At 40.5% G+C, this 21,295-nt stretch overlaps 1 protein-coding gene across 3 annotated transcripts in view; it reads left to right on the top strand.

The window, feature by feature from the left end:
• The window catches only part of IL1RAPL1 (interleukin 1 receptor accessory protein like 1), a 648,622-nt gene that overhangs the window by 581,176 nt on the left and 46,151 nt on the right, over positions 1-21,295 (top strand). The window lies entirely within an intron of this gene.

Raw genomic sequence — 21,295 nt, 5'->3', positions numbered from 1 at the left:
TTGAGGAGGGGAGAGGCAGGTGGGGCCCCCGGGGAACAGGGCTGGGATGGGCCCCCGTGGAGAGGGGTGCGGATGCCGTACGGATCGGCCGAGTGCGTGTGGCTGTGGAGCAGCAACTCGTGCAGAGTCTCGCCCACCTGCACCAGGTTGTCGGAGACGACGTGCAGGTGAGAGACGGTGTCGCTGGCTAGGCTTTCCAGGAGGAATGAATTAAGTTCTTAGCCCGAGGTACCACTGTAGTCTTAATTCTATCAATGTTCAGTTTTTAAAAAAATGTTTTTGTATGCTTTTCTTATTTTTATCTGTAAGCCACCTTGAGTCTCATCCAGGAAAAATGTAGTGTATATGTAAATTTATAATTATAATAATATAAAAAGAAATCAACCCGCCTCCACACTAAACCCACCACAGGAAATTAAACCTAGAGAAATCTCAGCAGCCCAACAAGATACAATTCCCATGGCCTGCTATCACCAACACATTTCTCCAAAAATCGTCTGTTTGATGGTTATCAGAAGGAGCACTCTAAGCATAAAGGTGTACACCTGACTCACCAGGATCCCTCCACATATGTAGAGCTATTCACACATGGTGATGAATGTGAAATGGTTGTGTGTCAAGGGAGCGTAACCCCAATGCACAGTTTTATGTAAATTGTGTTACTTTTACTGTTGTTAGCCGCTCTGAGCCTGGCTTCGGCTGGGGAGGGCGGGATATAAATGATGATGATGATGATGATGCAGGGCTAAGCAAGAGTAAAATGGTCATTCAAGAACTCTGTTTTGTCTTTGCAGTTGAACCTTCCAGAGCCATTTTCCAGAGCTCTGCTAATTGCTTTTTAGAGTCCATAAGTCCCTGTGATGATAATAGCTGGTTTCGCATTGGAGAATTGTTTGGCATAAATTAGTGTACAACAGTTGCCAGCATTTCCCTGTACTTGCACCATCGCCACCCCATCCGACCCCTGGATTTAATATTGTTTTTCAGAATCCATAATTCCCTGTGAAAATACCTGGCTTCTCGTTAGAGAACTGTGGTACATAAATTACTGTACAAAAGTTGCCAGCATTTCCCGGTATTTTCACACACACACACACACACACACACACACACAATTTAATGTGAAAAATTGAAATGGAATAGAATATTAAATGCAGATGAGCCAGTGGCATGTGAAATAAAGTGTTCTGTTTTATAACCAATGGCTAAAATGTTACTAAGCAGTCTTCAGAGCAAAAATAAAAGAAGAAGGAAATATTTGGCAGTAAGCTTTTCCTGAAACATTTGCTTAATGCAAAATTCTGTCATTTCAGATCTAACAATATATTTCCTGCCAATGTAACATCACTTAATTTGTCACATACTACAGGGTGGGGGTTTTTTAAATCAACAAATCTTCGTGCTTTTTAGTTTGAAACCGTAATTATTCTTGCAGCCATGTGTGAGAGAGGTTTCTATTTTGTTGCATGCTGTGACATGATTTTTAAACTAGGGAGTTTCCCCCCGTACTACTCACAACCTTCATTTATCCTGTTTTGTAGGCTATAATGCCTCTTTTGTAGTTGCTCACCTTGAAACCTATTCATGCATCATAGGTTTCTAAAACAAGTTTTTTATCAGAACATGAGGCTGACAATCAAAGCTACTTTGGAGTTGTCTCACCACCAGATTCATTCGGACCAAGGAAAATGGTCTCAATATTACTTGGAAAAAAATAAATTGGTGCACTCCTAACATGGGAAATAGCAAATTTGTACAATACTTTGTTATTAAAATAGATAGTGACTAAAGATCTAAGCATGCAAGAACCAATACATAAAGCAATGTTTCAGCCTGATAATACACACTGGCTTCATCTGCAGTGGTAAAGGCATATCTTGTATCTGTGAATTTTTTGTTAATGTCCCCTTTCCGATTTGTCTTCACTACTTAAATCTTACTAGCACACATTTGTGCCCAATTTTATAGCTCTAGAACAGGCATCCCCAAACTCGGCCCTCCAGATGTTTTGGGACTACAACTCCCATCATCCCTGACCACGGGTCCTGTTAGCTAGGGATGATGGGAGTTGTTGTCCAAAAACAGCTAGAGGGCCAAGTTTGGGGGTGCCTGCTCTAGTAGGTCTCATATGGACATGTTAGGAGCCTGATTCCTCCACCAAAATAATAGTAATAAGAATAAATTATTTAGATCCTGCCCTCCCCAGCCAAAGCTGGGCTCAGAGCGGCTAACAACAGTAAAATAATACAACATTCTAAAATCAGTTCATTATAAAATCAGTTCAAATCAAATTAATGGCAACCATTGGGCTAGGGTTCTGTGAGGATTGCCAAAGGAGGTGGTCAGGCTGTGCCCTGGCCAAAGGCCTGGTGGAACAGCTCTGTCTTGCAGGCCCTGAGGAAAGATGTCAAGTCCCGCAGGGTCCTAGTCTCTTGTGACAGAGTGTTCCACCAGATTGGAGCCACAGCTGAAAAAGGCCTGGCTCTTGTTGAGGCCAACCTAACCTCCCTGTGGCCCTCCAAGATGTTTTTGTTTGAAGGCCATAGGGTCCTCCGTGGGACATACCAGGAGAGGCGGTCCCGTAGGTACGAGGGTCCTAGGCAGTATAGGGCTTTAAAGGTTTAAACGAGCACCTTACACCTGATCCTGTACTCCACCAGTAGCCAGTGTAGCTGGTATAGCACTGGGTGAATGTGATCCCGCAGCGAGGACCCCGTAAGGAGTCTCACCGTGCCATTCTGCACCCGCTGGAGTTTCTGGGTCAGTTTCAAAGGCAGCCCCATGTGGAGTGAGTTACAATAATCCAGTCTGGAGGTGACCACCGCATGGATCACAGTGGCTAGATCAGGGCAAGAGAGGTAAGAGCTCAGCTGTTCTGCTTTGGAGTAATCATTATGGCACCCATGGTCTCAGTCCTCTCTTCTGAAGGGCTGGCAGAGGACAGCCCTCTTCTAGGCATCTTCTGTTTGAGGGATGCCCAGTCTACATCTGATTGAAACGTAAGGAACCATAACAAGAAAGGGTAGGAGTCTTGATGAGCAGACTGAGAAGGCACACAAGCCATCCTGTGTCTTCCCCAAGATGGTGAGATTTATATTCCCCAATATGGTGAGAAGTATTTATATTTAAATGGAATTAAAATATAGTATCTAAACTTGCATCCATACATGTAAGTTACCAAATGCAAATCTGGCCACTCTAGCTTGGGAACATTTATGTCTATTTTGGTATGATGCATAACAGACTGTAGCTGGGCTAAGAACACAACATAACCAGGTTGTGCCCTTTCACAAGTACAGGCAGCTTAGCACGGGATCCTCTTGGCTGTTGTATATAGCATAATGTCATAGATGGAACAGGAAGAACCGCTATGGTTGCATGAAATAAGGGCATGAGAACAGGGGACAAATATAGCTACATATTAAACTGTTCTGAGCTTTGTTCGTTTGCTGTTTACTCATTAACAAATACAAGACATTGTAAAAACCACCACCGCCACCACAGCACCATAGCCTTTTGTTTCCGTACCCTCAGCAGACATCCTATTTGTGTTGGGAATCTTCTGCTCTGACCTGCATCCTCCCTCTCTCCCTCCACCCCTACCAACAGTCAGGCTTCAATGTAAGTTACCACCATAAGAGTGATAGTGTAATGTAGAATGGATCTGTTATCTGGAAATCCATGAAACAACTTATAGGGCATTCATCTGCACAGCTCCTTACATAACCTGTTCAGGGGATCTAGCTAGTGAGTAAATAAATATACGAGAAATTTGGATGTTCCTCCCTTAAGATGTATTGTTTACATGAATGCAACAGAAGTCTCACATATCATTCAATCTTGCCTGTGAAGCAAAATTATACAGAACCCTATATAGTACAGTGGTACCTCTGGTTGCGAACGCTTCTGGTTGTGCAAGCTCTGGGTTACAAGCTCCGCTAACCTGGAAGTAGCTGCTCCTGGTTGTGAACTTTGCCCCAGGATACAAGCGGAAATCGCATGCCTCTGCCATTAGCGAAAGCGCGCCTCAGGATAAGAACAGTTTCTTGTTATGAACAGACCTCCAGAACGGATTCAGTTCATAACCAGAGGTACCACTGTAATGCTAATAAACCATATAGAGTTGTGGTATATGTAAGCTGCAAATAAATGAAAGCTAATTATTTTAATTATAGTTATTCTTTCCCCAAATAGAATTCAAGGCAGACAGTTCTGTTATTTTTGGTCCTTATGCATTTTATGTGGGAAAATAAGAAGCTGTTCTGTACCAAGTTGGACCAATGGTGTGGAATGCCAAAGGTCTTAATTTGTAGGCTGGTCTAAATAGGAAGGTCTTAGCCTGCTGGCCTAACCCTAAAACCTAATCTCTTTAGGGTAGAGATTCCACAATATGGCAGTAGTCCCAAAAGGGCTCTCTTGTTATGACCAGCTGTGCCCAATGTTAGAAACAGATATGAAAACTAGGAGCTAAATGGCATCTTAAACCTAGATTATGGGCGCAACCATGGAATGTTTAGGCACTTTTTAATAACAAGAATTCAAAGCTGAAAATTAATGAACTAAATTAAATTTTCATTTTTCACATGGTCTAGTCCTTCCCCTGCCTACCCCCTAATATTCTTAAGAGGGTCTCTTCTCCAGTCTTCAGAGAGTAGCTGGAAGTGGGGAGGCAGGAAAAGGTCCTCCTTTCCTTCCACTCTGAAATCTTAGGTGCAGTACTATGCCCAGAGCTCAGAAACTGCTCACACTAATGAAATTCCCTGTTGCAAAATGCGCCTGGAACAACAGGAGTTTCGAACACTGGCTGTGCCTCTCATGTTAATGGGACCGAGAGAAGGTGCTCAACCAAGGATATTAGCACCCAGGCATGTTCGTAAAGATTTATTCACATTCTGAAATCCTGAGCGGCAGACAGTTTTGGAAACAAATAAACCAATTGATTCACAGCTCTTTTTTTTGTCTCATTAATTAAGGCAAAATCATCATTGAATAAATGGGTTTGTGTACACACCGTAGCTGTTGATATCTGCATTGCCATTCTGTCACAGAAAAATCTGTACATAAATGAAATCCCACTTTGTGTTTGTAAAGAACATTTGAAACACAAGAGAAAATAAAGTAACACTGATCGAAAGCTCAAGAATGAGCAAGATGAATACAGCGACAGAATGAATACACCCTGTGAAAATATACTGATGACTAGATATAGTTGAACCTGGAAGGGATCTCAAGCGCTTTCTGTATATCACTTACTAAGTAGTAATGAAATGCTAGGAAGCAGCAGAGGTGGTAAAAAGGTAAAGGTAAAGGTACCCCTGCCACTATGGGCCAGTCTTGACAGACTCTAGGGTTGTGTGCCCATCTCACTCAAGAGGCCAGGGGCCAGCGCTGTCCGGAGACACTTCCGGGTCACGTGGCCAGCGTGACATCGCTGCTCTGGCGAGCCAGAGCTGCACACGGAAACGCCGTTTACCTTCCCACTAGTAAGCGGTCCCTATTTATCTACTTGCACTCGGAGGTGCTTTTGAACTGCTAGGTTGGCAGGTGCTGGGACCGAGCAGCGGGAGCGCACCCCGCCGCGGGGATTTGAACCGCCGACCTTTCGATCGGCAAGCCCTAGGCGCTGAGGCTTACCCACAGCGCCACCCGCGTCCCTAGCAGAGGTGGTAGCAGCTTCTTAAACTGTCCTGGTCATGTAAGCATACAAAAGGGAGTGGAAACCTTTAGTAAATGTAGAATTCTTCTCAAATATGCTTGCATATATAAAGAGGCATGTATTTACTAACCTAAGAGTTTAAAAGCAGATAGAGCAATGGATTACAATAATAATAATAATAATAATAATAATAATAATAATAATAATAATAATCCAGAATGTGTATTATCAAACTTCCTGCAGCTTGATCATTAAGGATGTATCCTTTCCCCCAGTTTACTGTAAAACAAAATCGTGAAAGGTATTGTGCATATGGGAGGGAGAGAAAGTGTTGTGTTATTCAGTGAATGAATAAAGTGTTCAGTCCTGCACTATCTGAAAATGTGCCAGTTCCTTGGTGTATGAAATGGAAAGCTACAGTAGGTTATAAAAATGTGATGGATGATTTAGGTGGCTGTATTCAGCTGTAAGCAATAAATGCTGAGCTCGGCAAAAACGACTAAAGGCAAAACGCAAGTGATTTACTAGCAATTTAAAGCACATGAGATTTGTAATGCATGAGACCCTCAGGCCCATCACTTCTCTTCAGTAATGGGAAACAATATTTTGGTGAAAAATAGCACATTTATTTTCAGCATTGTGCTGTAAACTATAACAGCACCCTAGCTAGGTTGAGGGCTTTCCCCTCTTGAAGAAGGAGGTGTATGCAACTTATTCAAATATCCAATCCATTTTAGTTTAAACACTTTCCAGTTTATCTCTGGTGCCTTTTTAGATGTTACTGCAGTAGCACCTTGGGTGCCAGTAACATAGGAAAGATCCACATGATCAGGCCCGCCCATCTAGTTGTGGGCTTTTAAATGTTACAGCAGAGCCATGGGATAAATTCACAGTGAAGTGGTTCTCATGGGGCTCTGTTAATGTGTGAAGGGCACTTCTGTCAATACAGGATGATTTACGCAAGCTAACTACCTCAGTTATGTTTTGACAGGGCTTGTCCTTTTTGCTCCACTAACTCAGCACAGTATTTAACACCCACAATATTAGTATCTGATTGAATCTTGCATGAGAATATTTTATTAATATTTTATAAACACAGATGGTCAAAAATTCATTGCCATCACCGGGGGGGGGGGGGGAGGAAATGGTTAAGAAAAGAAATGTACTTAGTGTTTTATTTTTATCACAAGAGGCTATAAAAGATGCAGCTTACCCGAGGGTGCATATTGATAGAAAGGGTTTGATCAGTTTGTAAATAGGACTGCTGTATTTATAGCACTTATGAATGTGTGTTGTATTAGTGTTGTTGTAAGATTTCCTCCTTTTGATTCTACTTTTTTATATACAAAGTATTTTATATAAATAAGAATATAAGTAAGAATTAGGACACCATTATGATTTGTTTGTTCAGTTGCAATGTTCACCTAAAGTTGATATGGAATGTCTCACTTTTAAGTTTCTTGAGTCTCTTTAGAGAGTTGTCCTACTTTGAAATATAATTATTTGGTGTTCTATTATATGTATTTGTAGGGATTTATATTTTGTATGGTAAAAAAGTGTTTGTTTTTAAGAAGTGATAATAACCAGAGGTGTAACAGAAGCTAGAGAGGGTTTATAAATCTGGAAATTTGGAAAGAATTTGTTTATTTATGAGTTTTCAAAACTAGAAGTTAGCAAGGAACAGTCATATAGATCCATGAATCCAGCTCATGGGTCTCCTCATACTTTATGAATTTTGTCCTTAGAAAACATTTCCCAAGTAGATGGAAACTAGCAACCTTTATGTGTCTCACATTTATACACATAGATTATTTCATTTTGTGTATATGAGATGTACACACACTGAGAACCTCTAGTCTATTGCAGTCTCCACAGACATCTGTGCAGTGAAGCAGGTACATAGACATGTACAATATATGATCATCTAAATATGGGTTCCATTCTTCTTAAAATGCACAATCTATGGTTGTGATCTAAATGATTCTTTTCTAAATTATGACCATGAAAGTACAAGTATTTTTATACAATGTTGTTCCATTTACTAATTTATCACTGTCTACATCCATGAACGAAGAATGAAAATATCAGTTTCTTCCCATAAGTCTTCTTATCCAGAGGCAGTTCAGGTTTTTCTGGAATTGAAGGTAGTACAGTAAGAGATAATGACTACCTATAACTGACTGCACTGCAGTTAAACAGTTCAGATTCTTGGACACTTTAAAACTACCCTTAACATTTCACTCCATGGACTGCTCTGCAGTTCTTAAATTTCTTCCTTATACCTATTCCTCAGTTTCTTGGGCATCAGCTCATGATTTAAGGAGTGATTTAGACTGCATCTCTTCTCTGCTTAATAGAAAAGATTCTTGCACAATGGCAGCTGAAATAATTCTATATGAAATAATAATACCATTGACAAAATACAACAAACAGATAAACAGAACATCCATCTCCAAGTGGAAATAAAACTCTAGCTGCAGACAACAAAGAAACCATTTTGTCCATGAGGTTGTTTTTTCATGTTTTAGGTGGGAAAATTTTAATGTGATAGCTTTTCTTTCAATACTGAGATTGTAAAACAGGCAGAGTTCTCCAGCTTTCTTTCTTTATCATGCCAGATATCTCCAGGAAAGGTTCTAGATGGAAATCAGAGGTTGCAAATTAACTCAGCAACACTACAAAAAAGGGCAAAATGTTAAAGTTAAGTTTTTTTCTTCCTTTTCCTTGGGCTGAACCACTGGAAATGCAAGATTTTCTTGCTTTGTAAATATTAATATTGCATGTGAGATTCAGCCTACTGTTTGCTTGTGTGTAAGGCATAAGAACATAAGATCGGGACAGTGGCTCTCCCCCCCCCCCCCCCCCGTTCTCACAGTGGCCAGCCAGATGTCTATATAGAGTTGCCTGGCTGGACTAACATTCCAGCTGTTAGGTGCAACAGCTCCTACCAGGCTCTAAATGGGGATAGTTCTCACTCATCCCTACTCTTGTCATCAAAAGTCATCCATGACACAGACACAGCTGGCCACAGCAACACTCAGAATATACCTACATTGAATATTATTGAAGGAAGTGCAAGATAGCAACTGTTAGCACTTGGGAAAGGGAGGGAAAGGAATGCATGGGCATTGGAAGTGCTAGTAGGCAGGAATATCAGATTTTGCCAATGGCAATATTATGCCCTTTTAATATCAGAAAAGTCACATTTATCTGTATCACATTTATCTGCATTTCTAGTAATACAAGACAGAGTTGCTTTATCAAATCCCGTGTAACAAGTGATCAACTGTTCTACATTTTAAGCATTACAGATAAAGGCAGGGCTGTCTTAAGCATATGCGGTGCCGCGGTGCAAAGATCCGCCTGGGATACACACACACACACCCCAGGTTGCCCTGTCCAAGATTCACAGGAGGGCGGAGCTGGCTGGCTGGCCGCCTCAGTCGCCTCCAAACTCGCGGCACAGAGCCACCCGCAACAGAACAGCCCGCTGCGGCACTCCGACCAACGGGCGGGCTCTTCCCCGGACTCAACTCTTGGGCCCCAGACTCTCGGCCTGGTACCCGAGAGCCCAGTGACCTACACCCCTGGCACCTATGGTCAAGACGGCCCTGGATAAAGGCTTTGATCCTAAGTTGCTCCCAGTGGAAGAGAGGGCGATTTTTTTTTTGCTGGTTACCAATGTTTCCCTAGTCCTTAAAAAAATCTACTGTAGGGGTTGAAGATTCCTTTGAGACAATGGTGGTGTTGGGTCTGGGGTCTGCCAAAACCACCTACCTCCTTCCACTGTGGGAGCTTCCACTGGATTAAATCCCTCCTACAAGGAGCCTTCTATATGGAGAAGGCCAATTTAGGATTGAAGCCTATTATCTGGAAAATGCCTAAGCCAGTAGTTATCTGGTATTTGTAAGCTTATTAAGGATTCCTTGATGATACAATCACTAAGGACTGACACGTTTCCCTGAAAAAGCAACCTGACCACTATCCACCATAAAGTCCTGGGACAGCCTTGAGTGTATCTAATTTCAATTCATGTGGGAGCAGTGGCAAAGCCTAAAAGAATTAGCAAGCATCTCCTAAAATGCTCTTGAGAATCCTCTGCATCACAGACAGGTCCCTTGACAGATGAATCAATTTGGAAAGAGTTCCCTGAAGTTGGGGGATTTTTAAAGCCATTGCCTTAACATAACAATTGTTGCAAGCTTTTCTTTTTTCATTGCTGTGGTATTTTCAGGAATAATCACCCCATTGTGGCTGTATGAAGGACCTAAAATACAGCAGCATGGATATTACAGCATATAAAATATTGCAACAAGGCTGTGTCAGGAATAGCGGTTTGTCTTTTCAGCTGTGGCTTTTCTCTTTAAATACAGAGTTGGAGATATAATGCTTGCCCCTTTCTAGTTTAGAAACATGCTTCCTGCTGTCTTGCATAGAAGTCCTGGTGAGCCATCTTGGGACTGGACAGCATTCTCTGTGTGTTGAAAGTTCACTTTGAGTCTGTGAGTTAGTCATACTGAGCATATTGGGGGGAAATGGCAAGAACACTCCATCTACAGAAAGTCAAGTTAACTCAGCAATTCAATCCACATCCTCTGCAATTGTACAAGAATTGCTTAGCCTAGTATGAGTGACCCTAGGAAGTGTGTGATCCCTATTACAAACAAGAAGGAAAAGTTGGATTGACCTCTTCTATTTCATCAAAGCAACAAGAACTAGAATGGCTCAGGTACAATGGAAGTCTCTATTATGAGTTTTGTACAGAACTCAACACCTTCGGGAAGTTCTGGAGTAATCAGTAGCAGCTGTAGTGCCGGGAGTGGCAGTAACAATATTTAAAGTTACCTCTGTTAACCTCTGAAAGTTGGGGTTCTCATGGTTACATTTATTTATTTTTTGTATTTAATATTTTGTATGTTGTATACCACAAAAGGATAAAACAGGAAAATGGAAAGGTAAAGAAAAAACATTAACAGAATCCAAAACAGAATTCATGTAACATCAGATTTCACATTCAACAGGGATGCAGACAAGGCAACAGAAGCAGCAAGCAAAACTGTAAGTGGAAGTTACAGGTTGCATCACAATATTAAAACCAATATTACAATCAGAAGGCAATCGCAAAGAATTGACAACCAGAATAGGGTGGGTTCTATAATTATACATATCTCAAGTGTCAAAGTCCTTAGTGAATAGGTGTGTGTTTTGTTTCATGTGTAACAAAAGCATGGCACTTGAGTTTTAGGAGAGCAGTTTGGGTGTAGTGTAGTGGAGAAGCAATGGAAGGTGGGGTGGCTCCCTCAACCTCCCCACCCCCACAACTTTTCCTAAGTAATCCATATACATATTTTGAGATAAAAACACACCCGAAACTCTAGAGAAAAGAAAGGTATTTGGATAAAAACTGGATTGGAGAAGCAGTGGGCTAGTGAGGTTAAGGTCAACATTTCTCCTCCATGCGTCCCCCAAAGCTGTTATTCCCCAGGAAGAACATGTAGTTGTAGGTAACATGTATTTAGGCCTTTACAGAGAATATTAAATTGTTCTCTATCTCTAGCTTTGCAGATACCAGTAAAAATGGAGTAATATACTACCAAGACACCTGAGGAATAACTTCTTGCAATGAGAGACTGTAGAATGTGCTACAATATTAAGTTTATTAAATGTTCTGGATACATCATTAACATTAATAATTATAACTCTAGATAAATAGCAATCCCTCTGAAAGTCAAATTACACACTAAGTGAGAATATAATTGCCTTTAGACATTAAAATTCTCAATATGCATTGAACATTTCCCTGCAGCTGACATAACGAGGGGGGAAATCTACTCCTACTATGCCTTTGCATAATATTTTTCTAACACACAATTATATTCCTGCTATTACTCTCCCTACTTAGGATACAAATCTTAAAATATTCTCAATTAATCTTATGATGATATTTCTTTGACATCCTTGACACTGTTCACCAATGTCTTCTTTCTGTTTTGTATATCTGGTCATAGAGGGACTTGCAAATTTTTACATTCTTTTGTGCAAAAGGTCAACTGCATAATTATAAGAGCTGCCAAATTAGATTATTTACCTTATCAGTATAAGACTCAGTAGTCTCTTTACATAACTTTTTATCTATTTATTTGAAAGCTTTATATCCCTTTGTCCTCTTTTCTACTCAGCAAGACACAGCATGCTCTTTTTGTCCATGATCCTTAAACCAAACTAATACATAGGCACTGAGTTGTTTTGTTTCCTTCACATTGTGCAAGGAGAAAGAGAATAATTTTCCAGTATGTTTTAAAATTCCTTCCATGAACCCTTTACTACTGATTGCCTGGCCTTACTGAGGAATTTCCCCTTGCAGGTGGTTATACGGAAGCAACTGTAGCACTGCACTACACATGCTTGATGGTTGTTGCTCCATGGTGCAGTATGACAAGAGCCATCTCTTTTCTCTTCAGAAAAAAGAAAACCAACTTCTAGCTACCTATGTTAAATAGATAACAACACAGATTTACAATAGCACTGCCTTGTTCTCAAGAACAGCAAAGATGAAGCAATTTCCATTAATTGAGAGGAATGAAGAGCTCAGAAAGTGCTGATTAGCTTCAATGAAAAAGGAGCTGGTGGGAGATGTAGTCCAACAGAGGAAACCAATTGAAGAAAGCTGGTTTATAGTAACAAAACAAAAAATGCTACCCCCAACATCAGACAAGGATGTTCTCCTTTCTTCTAGAGTAGCCACTGGTTGCTTGATAACATTCATACTTCTTATAGCCATTTGCAAGAGATCATCTGTTGAGATGGCTGGAAAGTGTGGCTCTTACTAGTTAACCAAAAGAGTTATGGGTTTTTGTTCTATTTCTATATGTAAGTAGGACTTGATGCTTTGGAGGAGGCTTGTACAAGGTCAAAATGTTAGGCAGAATGACAAATACCTCCATTACAACAATTTTTCATGTCTTCCAGTACATTAAAAAAAAACCAAAAAACCTGCAGCTGCATATCACTTCCCTCCTGAGATGCTATTGTTATTTTGGTCTCCTGTTGAGTACGAGTTCATATGTCTTCCTCCTACACTATGTAAGTCCATATATCTTCCTACTACACATCCGTCAATATTCATATCACATACTGTTGCTCACTCACTTCAGTCGGTTAGGTCTCTGTGAGCATAATCCTTTCTTGATTTAGCTAACTTGAAGCAAATTGTGTGTCATATCTGACAACAGCTTTTCCCAGATCATCAAAGTATTTCAGCACCAAAAGCCCGATTTATTTCAGTGGGACCTGAAATAGAAGTAATGTGCTTTGAGGGCAGAACTCCCCCCTCCCACTCTCTCCCCCACCAGGGTCTATTAATAAACCCTGAGAGTTATTCCACGGTTAACCTTTTGCCATGGTGAAAATTGGCCAATTTATTCTTGGTTTCCTGACCCTGTAGCCAGTTTTTGCTAACATAAGAAATGTTTCGCCACTAAAAGCATACAAATTATTTGTAATCACTTCTTGTGATCAACTGTACGACAAACTCTCTGAATGCCTACATAATTGACACCAACTAATAATCCTTTATATTTGGTGCTTTTCTGCAAAATTCAAGCAATTCATTGGTCTAAATACTGCATTTCCCCCATACAGAGTTGAAATTGCTTGGCTTTTTTCTTATGCTATGTCAAAAATCTCATCTGCATTCTCTGCTGTTATTTCTTCCTCATGTCAGCAAGCTACATCTTCATCTATTATATAGATTTTTTATTTCTCAAGATCCTTGATTATGTATGAAATGCCGTGTCAACCTTTCTCTCTTGCCTTTTTTTTGACACTGTTTTTTTCAAATATAAGCTACAGTCTGAATCTGAGATATATAACATGTGTTGACTATATTAAGCATTATTCATCCCATTTAAAGGATGTTAAATTCCTTTTGATAGATTGGGGGAGGGGGTTTCCAAGTAAAAACAGTTCCCGAAGGTCAACGGTTTAACCCTTTTTCAGTAAATCATTTTGGTTCCAGGCAAGTTTAACATACATTGGATCTAGAAAACTATAAAGGTAAAGGTACCCCTGCCCGTACGGGCCAGTCTTTGACAGAATCTAGGGTTGTGCGCCCATCTCACTTAAGAGGCCGAGGGCCAGCGCTGTCTGGAGACACTTCCAGGTCACGTGGCCAGCGTGACAAAGCTGCATCTGGCGAGCCAGCGCAGCACACGGAAACGCCGTTTACCTTCCCGCCAGTAAGCGGTCCCTATTTATCTACTTGCACCCGAGGGCGCTTTCGAACTGCTAGGTTGGCAGGCGCTGGGACCGAGCAACGGGAGCGCACCCCCTAGAAAACTATACCACATTCCAAATTCTCATGCCATTTAGAACTATAGGCAGGGTTAATGATAACAACTATACTGCAGGTTAAAATAATAACTCTACCTGTTGGAATAATAGATAAAGATGTCCAGCTAGCTGTAATGCACATTAAATGAGGACAGGAAAACTGCAGAATGTGGTATTAATAACTCTGGAGAAGTTGTAAATGGCTACTTTAGGTTATGGCTTATGCTGTGGTATTTTGAGGCAACTGGAAATCCGAGGAGTCAAGTTAAGCATTCTTCAATAAAGTATATATCTGTGAATGGGGTAGGATTATTGCCATATATAGTTGCCTGCCCTTCCACTTTAATTACTGTGGTGAAAATTGATACATATATTCATATTCCTAGTTACGTATTCATTTTCCGCCTAACCAGTATTTCAGCTCGAAAGTATATATACAGTATTAATTAACTCTTGTGATGGACTTTTAGAAAAAAATAATTAAAACTGTAAATATTTTACACCAACTAGTACTCCATTTTCAAAAGAAAGAATTCAGTTCATTATATTTTGTGGAAATAGAAGGACATAGGAATAAGGTTTTGCTGATCTCCAGTGGTGTCCCAATGACAGAAGTTTATTTGACCTAGTGCAGAACAGCACGGAAGGAATGAGATTTTTGCATATTCAACCTTCAACCTTCCCTGAATCCCCCAGTATTCCCCAAAACAACCCCCAGAGGGTTGGGGGACCCTTCAGAACATTGTAGGAAGTTGTCAGGAGCTGCAGGGGGAAAGGCAAATCAGCTGAAATAGCTTACCTTCCTATTCTACTGATGGGTCCATCTACTGGATCAAAGAGCCTTCCTTGGCTTGTGGACAGCACTGGACCATTTTTGTTGTTTTTCCTTCAGTGTATCTTTGGGCAAACATACTACATTGCATTAACAGACCCTTTCAAATTCCAGGGAACAGAATTTAAACTTTAGATTGAAGTCACAACTGTAACAAAATCAGGGGGAGTTATGCAAGTGCAAAAAGAGGTCTTAGTTGTATAGGAAGAACATTGAAAGTTTATATTATGATATTTATATACTGTCCTTCATCTCAAGATCTCAGGGCAGTTCACAGAATAAAAGGTAAAAACACAAGTAAATAATTAAAACAAACACAACTAAATGATAACAGTCCCAATTATAAGGCTGTAGCCAAAAAGCTGGTTGAAGAGGAAAGTTTTTGCCAGGTGCCTAAAAATATATGATGAAGGAGCCAGGTGAACCTCCCTGGGGAAAGCATTACACAAATGGGGAGCCACTACAGAGAAGGTCCGTTCTCGTGTTGGCACTCTCAAGTGTAGGAGGCACATGAGAAGGGCCTCAGACAATGATTAAAGGGTACAGGTGGGTTTATATGGAGAGAGGCGGTCCTTGAGGTATTGTGGTCCTGAGCACTTTGAATTGGGCCTGGAAGCTAATTGGCAGCTGTTGCAATTGGGCAGGGATCAGTTTAATATACTCAAACCGTCTTGCCCTAGTGAACAACCTGGTTGCCGAATTCTGCACCAGCTGAAGCTTCTGAATCGTCTTCAGAGGCAGCCCTACATATAATGTGTTGAGTAACGCCCTTTCTTTATGATCAGCCTGCCATATAACAATACAGTGGTACCTCAGGTTAAGTACTTAATTCATTCCGGAGGTCCGTTCTTAACCTGAAGCACTATTTCTGGGTTAGCGGAGTCTGTAACCTGAAGCGTATGTAACCTGAAGCGTATGTAACCCGAGGTACCACTGTATACAGCTTTCCTGTTTCCAACATTATAACCTGTGAACAGCTTCAAAACACATGAAATTAAGGCAAAAGGAGCATGTAAGAAGGTGTTCTTTGCCTCTGGTGAGAATAGGACAAGCCGCTTAAATTGCAGGGATGTTGAGTTCACATCAAACCTTGAGAGCAGAGAAGGATCTTTCACTATCAGGCCAGTATAGCAATGGAATAGGGTGTTATGGAATCTGTGCCCTCAGAAGACTAAAAGCTAAGGTTGGCAACATCCCATGATATGTTCATAGCATAGCATAGCATAGCATAGCATTGAGTGATACTATGAAACCATATTATGCTATGATAATATGAAACTCATATTTGAAACCGTATGATGGGTTCATATAATGAAGTAGTAATTTTCATATTATCATTTTATGGCACATAAGTTCCCCTCTTCATAGAAGAGTATTTCTTCCACTGTGAAGTACTCCAATCCTGATTGCTGACACATGATGGAAACTTCAGATTCCTACATGATCATCGTGATGGTTATGTGGAAAATCATAGTTGTGTAAATCCAGTCTTCATGTGATCTAATAAGAAATGTATATAAAGCATAGCATAGGCTGTGCTTTGCAGGTAGCATTAAAAGGCAGCTTTGGAAATGTCTCCTGGCTCTCATTTGATGCTATCATTCTGAGGAGGAAGGGCCTGCTAAAATGTCTAGAAGCTAATTTCTTTTTTCTGTGCTGTAAGAGAATAGCTCTCTTAATGCAACAATAAGGAACCAATTCTTATCTGCCAAGCATTGGAGAGCACGAACTTGACTTCTTTGACACATTCTCTTCGGTAATATATATGTACAAATTGGGTTGGGGTTTAACCACAGGAGTTTATGCTCTCTGATAGCCTCTGTGTGAATTGATGTGTCAAGCTGCTTCTTACAAAAACTTGGCATCCTTGTTTAATTTGGCTGTGTCCAAGTAAATCGTCAGTTGATTCTTCCCCCAGAGAGGGAATTACTTTGGGGCTCAAAATGTGTTATTTTCATCCTTTAGAATCCAAGATAAACTTTGAATTTGTCTTTGTTTTTGGACATGTACTTAGGTGCATCACAATGTGAATCTGTACAAGTGTTGCAGTACTACAGTACCTGTAGTGAAGTGCTATTGTGATTTAGCATGCACCAGAAATGTGAAAGTAGACCAGTTTACAAGGTTGAGAAAGGGAAAGGATTGAGGATTACAGAACAGCTCTCAAAGTGTTCAAGTTGAGTGGTTTGTTTATTTATTTATTTATTTGATTTTCTGCTTTTCATATTTTTTTTAAAGTGAAACCAATTATGTAAACATAGATGCTATTAGTCTGATGTATTATAAAACTGACATTAGTCTGCTTAAGGCATGAATAAAGGTAAAGGTAAAGGGACCCCTGACCATTAGGTCCAGTCGTGACCGACTCTGGGGTTGCGGCGCTCATCTCGCTTTATTGGCCGAGGGAGCCGGCATACAGCTTCCAGGTCATGTGGCCAGCATGACTAAGCCGCTTCTGGCGAACCAGAGCAGCGCATGGAAACGTAGTTTACCTTCCCGCTGAAGCAGTACCTATTTATCTACTTGCACTTTGACGTGCTTTCGTACTGCTAGGTTGGCAGGAGCAGGGACCAAACAACGGGAGCTCACCCCGTCGCATGGATTCGAACCGCCGACTTTCTGATCGGCAAGTCCTAGGTTCTGTGGTTTAATCCACAGCACCACCCACGTCCCTAAGGCATTAATTGTTGCTGTTAAATAAATATATATGGTGAAGCATGGGTACAAGTGCACAAGTTTTAGCTCTTGTTCTCATTGTGCTTCAGGAGTTGGAGGGGGGCTGTCCAAAGCCAGGTGATAGCTGATGTCAGTCATATTCATAATAGGTCCACTGAAATCAGTGGGTGTATTTTGAGAATGTTTGAGTTGGATATCACCCATAGAAGGGTCCCACAAATGTTAGAACCCTGTAAAATCAGAGGACAACAGGGAAGAGCGTGCTTGACTCTATGGCTTCGGAGCTCCTCTATGTTTCCACTTAACTCTGAATTTGAACATCTGAAGAGGGCTTTTGTAGTAATTACTGGTATACTGGAGATCTGTTTCAGCAGAGCAGTTCTTTAGCACAGCACAGTGATTGTTCCTGATATGTTCCCATTCCATGCTCTTTAAAATTTTAGCCTGTCTCTTAGTGACAATGGGTCATCACCTGAGAATTTTGTACTAAAGTAGGTTCCTGACATATGATTGCTGCTACTTTAAAACATGCCTGTTCACCCAGGTTTCTGCTAGGAACTGATCTGAAGAGTGAATTGCAAACTGGTTTTTGTGAATCTGCTGTTTTACCACATTGTTGTTGTATTTTTTATTTTATTGTTTTTATATTTAAGTCTGTGTTCTGTAACCTGCCCTGGTTTATTAAAAGTGATGCTGGACAGAATATAGATTCAAGTTATAAATAAAATTAATCATCACCCCCAAGTTGGATGATGAAAACATGCTCCTCACCTTGCCTGTGAATTAATGCTTTAGCTGCGGCTTTGTTGCTAGAAACACTGAGTGGGTGGTCAAGACCAAAAGATTACCAGGGTGGGTGGAACTGGATCAGTAATAAGAGGGGCATGGATGTCTGAAGTACATGGGCAGGTTTAGAAAGCTCTTCTGTAGAGACAAAAAAAGAAGGTTATGCTAGGCAAGAGGAAGAGGAGATGAGGCAGCCAATTATCCACCATTTCACAGAGATCTCCCTTGCTATTGAATCAATTCATAGCTGCTGTTAGAGAAGCAAGAAAGAAGACAAATGGTGATATAGGGAAAACACTTGCACAGATGCTGTGTATAACTCCTGGAGACAAAGGACTGAAGATAAATACTCTTTTCTGACAATGCCTGTCACATACAGGTTCAGTCTTCAGGCTGCATTCCTGTGCACACTTACCTGAGAGGAAATATCATTGCACAAGTCTGACTGATTTCTAATTAGGCTATAAATTTAGTTTGAAAACTGATTGACAGAACTGTAGCAACCAAAGATCCCTGTTGCTGAATGGTGGAATCCAGCAACAGGGAACTAGCAGGGAGTCAATCCAGAAGTACTGCAGCTAATGTTTTGTGTAGAGAAGGCGAATCCTGAGTCTGTCTTTGTATGTACAGCTAAAGACTTGGCAATATGGACTGGTGATAGATAACAAAGAGGCCTAGCGTATCGGGAAAGAATAAATGGTGGGGGGATCCAATCTGAATAAACCCCACCCATCCCTATTGCTACCAATATAGTTGCACCAAAAGGCTGGGTGTGGTCCAGATTCCAGCTGGTGAGAGAACAAATGAGCTTCCACTCCTTATGCAATGTATTCACCATGTAACTATCTAAAGAAAAAACTAAAGAAAAATTAAAGACGTAGCTGGACATTGTGAGTATAGCTTAATGTTGAGATAGTGGTTTTTAAACATGTCATACTTTATATTATAAAGAAGACGGAAGCTAAAAATGAATGTCTGTGTGGTTCATAAAAATCATATGAACCAGGGATCAGCTGACATTAGTGGGAACACAGAGCTGTCATTGAAACTTAAAATGAACTGTTGGAGGGCAATTTTCAGAGGGGCAGCCAGTGTTAAACTGCTGCAGCAAAAACAACAGGGAGCCTTGTAGCACCTTAAAGACTAAGAAATCTAGTATAGCGTAAGCAGTTGTGGCCCAGACTCCACAAAAGCTTATGTCATCATAAATTTGTCGTTCTAAGGTGTCACAAGACTCTTGATTTATCTTGCTGGGTGACAAGATTTGTACTGTACATGAGAATCAAGTTGATGAAACTTTGACATTCAGAAGCTAATTTTTAAAGGTGAGTTCCTGGCACAGAACCACACACATTTGCCTCCTCAAGTATGGTACCTGTGTCTCTTAAGATGGATTTAGATACAGAGGGATGAGTCTAAAGCATCCATTAGTTCAGTGGAAGGAGATTCTGTTGGAGGAAGTTTCCGACTGGAGAAAAGGAACCTTTGGATCCACCTCAGGTTATGTTAAATTTATCTATGGGGTAAGGTAGGTGTGTGTGTGTGTGTGTGTGTGTGTGTGTGTGTGTGTGTGTGAGAGAGAGAGAGAGAGAGAGAGAGAGAGAGAGAGAGATGAATGAATGAGAGATTTCATTCAGGGTTGTGTGTTTTATCTGATAAGTAGGGCACTGATCGCAAAACTCTTTATCTAGGTCACTGTCAGGGATCATTTAGGAAACCGGTATCAGTATTTTAATGGTCCATTGATTGCTTTGACTAATTTTGCACTTTAATGCATGCAGAGATTGGCACAACAAGCTGCATGCCAGGATAAGAATAGTAGGTTAATGCAAGCTCTCATTAACCAACATGAAACAATCACAGTGAGAAATGGAATATTTCTGATTAGCACAGTGTCAAGTAAATCTGGCTTTCAGTTTTGGGAACCAAAGAAGAATCGCTACTTAAGAAGACAGTATTTTTCAGCATTTATCTCACAATGGCTTTTGACATGCTTATTTTTACTGGGAGGAAAAGTGCAGTAACTTCAGTGTCTGGGTGGAAGCTGTTAGTAAATGTTGACATTTTAATGATATCCACTGAATAGGATGTGGAATGTGTGCCTACCGTGAATAAATTTGCTTGTTGTCTGAGGCAACCATCAGGAAAAGAAGAAAGGTTGTAGGATTTTTGGCAGGTTCCTTGCATGTAGTATTTAAAATAAAATGACTTAGTTTGTGCAGCAGAATATTCAAATTTATGTGACCATGGTCTATATTTCATCTTTAACACCCTGCTTCATCCCTTCATTTCTCCAATCCATAGTTTTTTCAGAAGAAGGAGATGGGAGATCATATCATCTGGAAGCAGAACGTGCTGTCAGAATGATCATAATAGTGTAATGTTGAATTCCTCCCACAATGAACATACGTGGAGAGATATAATTCTGGCCATATAATATCTATACTGGCTTCCAGTTTCTTTCTGTGTTCCATCCAGGGAGCTGGTTCTAACCTTTAATACCCTAATGGTTGAGGACCAGTGTACTTGGAGGACTGTCTTCTCCTCTAGAGACCTGCCCAAGGATTAAGTTTTGCATCAGAGGCCCTTTTATGGGTGCTCCCACCAGGGGAAATCAGGCAGGTGGTCAATGCAGAGCAGGCCTTTTCAGTGGTGGTATCCCATTTGTGAAATGCTCTTCTGCAACGAGGAAGACACACACCTCAGAAGACAAATTAAATTTGTTTACCTAGATTTTCAATGCTTCTTACTTTTACAACCTTATCTTTTTGCTGCTATCTTCACTTTTAAATGTTAATAATATTCTTTCAACTCTCTTTTGCTTCAGCTTTTAAGGTGTTTTTTTAAAAAAGTATCTTAATTATTTTTCTGCATTTTGCTATTTTTAATTATTTTGCACATCACTCTTGAATACTTTAATGCATTTTGTATATAAAATATAAAATTGTATATAAAGTTACATAAAGTATGTTTTGTATGCTAATAGCACAAAACAGGGGTATGTGTTAGCACAC

The sequence above is a fragment of the Podarcis muralis genome, chromosome 4 (assembly GCF_964188315.1).
Source record: "Podarcis muralis chromosome 4, rPodMur119.hap1.1, whole genome shotgun sequence".
NCBI classification, from domain to species: Eukaryota; Metazoa; Chordata; class Lepidosauria; order Squamata; family Lacertidae; genus Podarcis; species Podarcis muralis.
This window is presented reverse-complemented; position numbering and strand designations above follow the sequence as displayed.